This window comes from Arachis ipaensis, chromosome B02, assembly GCF_000816755.2.
Source record: "Arachis ipaensis cultivar K30076 chromosome B02, Araip1.1, whole genome shotgun sequence".
In the NCBI taxonomy this organism is placed as follows: Eukaryota; Viridiplantae; Streptophyta; class Magnoliopsida; order Fabales; family Fabaceae; genus Arachis; species Arachis ipaensis.
In genome coordinates, this window is record NC_029786.2 from 35,301,333 (window position 1) to 35,304,335 (window position 3,003).

Genomic DNA, 3,003 nt, shown 5'->3' on the forward strand with positions numbered 1-3,003 from the left:
AATTTTTTTAATAAAAAAAATTATATTGATTCAGATGCAAGAAAAATAGTTAGCCTCTGTACATACACACATATTTTTATAATAAGTGTCTTATATTAGAAGAAAATGTATTTTAATATTTTTTTTGTGTTAAAAAGATTTAATAACAAATATTTGACATATTTAAAAATAAATGCTACATGTCTAATTATTTGTATAAATATTATTTAATCTAACTAAAATAAAATGTAACATAAAATGGCCAAAAATTAATATTATTAGTTCTAAATGAATAATTTTTTTTAAACCAAATTTTTAATTAAGTATTTATTTTTCAACTTTTAAAAACTAGTACTTTTTGATAAATAAGTCTTTCAATTTTTCTTCTATCAATAGTGTAGTGTCTTTGTTTAGTTATAATTTATATTATATTTTTTAAAATTTTAATTTTAAAACTCTGTGTTCTTTTTACAAATTTTTAATGAATTAGCTTAAAATTTAATAAAAAATAGGTGACGAAAAAAAAGAAAGAAACTTTGTATCAAATTTAATTAAAAAATATAATAATTTTTTCATCAAATTAAAGAAATTATACTTATCTAATTTAAGTCTACTTTACATTATTCGCAGTCTCTTTTCTGTTTACAAATTTTTGTTTAAAATGAATTAGTTTAAAGTTTAACCTAAAAAAAATAGGTGAAAAAAAAATTATAAACGCTGTAAATTTTGCTAATGTATTGTGTGTTATGCCATTTGCATATAAATCGTGCTAGGGTACTATGAGTTACCTTTTTGCACGTAAATCATACTACTCCATGGTGTTTTAGGTGAAAAACACTATAAACCATGTTACTCTTTAACTAAAACGAGTTATATTCAATTTGAAAAGTTCAAAATCTTGGGATATTTATGGTCTTGGAGTATAGTAATTTACATATTATCAAAAGTACAAAACCCTAGAATGATTTATATATTAATAGAAATAGGAGATTCATGTTTTGAAATTTAGAAAAATTTGGTAATATTGATTTTGTTTTTATTTTGTTTAAATAAAAAAGCCTGAATGGTGGGCTCAGCTACTCATTCTTTCCTTGTTTATTTATGGGATAAGTATTATTTTGGTCCATAAAGTTTAGGGTTGGAATCGAAAGCATCCCTCACATAATTTTTGATTTAGAATTATCCTAAACGTTTTATTTCGTATTAAAATCGTTCTTTTAATTTTTTATGGACAAAAATAGCCTCCACCACCATCAGCACCTTTACCACCACCATGAGCATTTTTATTACCACCACCAAATACACCAAATTAGATTCAAGAACACCAAATTAGATTAAACAACATCAAATTCAAAAACAGAATCAACACACAACAACAATAAAATAAAAAAAATAACAAATCAAAATTAGAATTGGAAGCAAAGACAGAAGCAGAAGCAGAAGCAGAAGAAGCAGAAGAAGACACAGAAGTCGAAGAAGCAGAAGTAGAAGCTCAAGCAGTAATTTTTTATTAAAATAAGGATAATTTAGTAACAAAATTAAAAATTTTATTAAAAAGAACAATTTTAATATGAAATAAAACATTTAAAGTGATTCTAAATTAAAAATTACATGAGAGACGATTTTCATTCCGACCCTAAACTTTAGGAACTAAAACAATACTTATCCCTTTATTTATTTATCTTTACGATCTTTATGATAAATGCTGGTCTTTAATTTATATTATTTATAAATGGGATAAACCACAAAAAAATATTCTGATAAAATCTCTCTTTAATTAGTTAGCGATATTTTAGATTATGATAAAAAGAAACAATAAAAATACAATTTTTTTAGATAACACTTTTGTTAGCAATTTGAAAAATCAAGGCCATTTCTAGTGATTTATTCTAATGAACTTAAATTAAATTAGTGCCTTTTTTTGTGAAGTTTGTGAAAAATAGTTATATCACACCTATATTTATAGGTACCTAAGTAACACTAAATTGTTCTAATATTTTGATTATGCCTCCTATAACATCCACTTCATTATCTAATGTTAAATTATCGGCACTGCCATCTAATTAATTCTCATTGATTTGATTCATAAAAAAGTATGACTTTAATATAGTGGGCTAATGTTTTTTTATATGGATAAAACGTGTGTAGTGTGATGATATTCGAAGCATGGATATTTCTTATTTGTTGGAGTAATTTTTTTTGAAATTGATATTAAATAAACTGGACCATCCAATTTGTTATTGAAAAGAGACCATTTAAAATCAGATCGTCTGATTTTAATATTATGGATTTGAAAAAAAAATTATTTCATAAAAAATAAATTTAGAGAGTATGTTTTTAATTTAAAAATTTTGAAAAACATAAAATAAAAAAAATTTGATTTTTGATTATTTTAAAAAAATATATTAAGTAACACAAATGGTTGTGTTCGATTTGTATTAAAAACATTTACTAAGTAAAAAATTGGTGCCTCCAATTTTTAAAGTTCATAACAGAATAAAGAATTTCTAAGTTCTAATCATCCTGTTGAGAGGATATACTCGGACACCATCATCGTAGATAAAATTTTTTCATATGGATAAAAGTGAATTAAGATGAATCGAGTTAAACCTAACTAACTGGAGTTTAACTCCAAAATCTAAATTCAACTTACGACTTGACCAATCATTAATAGAGTCTAATTATAAAACCGAGGCTTGGATAATGGGCTTATTACATGTATTTCTACTAATTTCTTAATTATTTCTCTTACTTTTTCATTCTAATTTTTCTGTCTAATGAGTTACAAATGAGTATCATAGCTACACGAGTACCATTTATTTTGGGTTGAGTATTGATTAAGATGATAGCTATAATATTCATTTTGGAATTATAAGGTGGGAGAAGAAAATTACAATGGAGGAGAGAAATTAAAGAAAGTGGATTTTTTAATTATTTGATAAAATATAATTTTATATTATTTAATATTTTTTATATATTTTTTTTGTCTTATTTAAAAAATATAAAATAAAAAATTACATTTTA

The 3,003-nt window shown here is 23.3% G+C and overlaps 1 protein-coding gene across 1 annotated transcript in view; it reads left to right on the forward strand.

Moving 5' to 3' along the window:
• LOC107625241 (serine/threonine-protein phosphatase 7 long form homolog) overlaps positions 1-3,003 on the forward strand; it is a 13,102-nt gene that overhangs the window by 345 nt on the left and 9,754 nt on the right. The gene's annotated exons all lie outside the window — the stretch shown is intronic.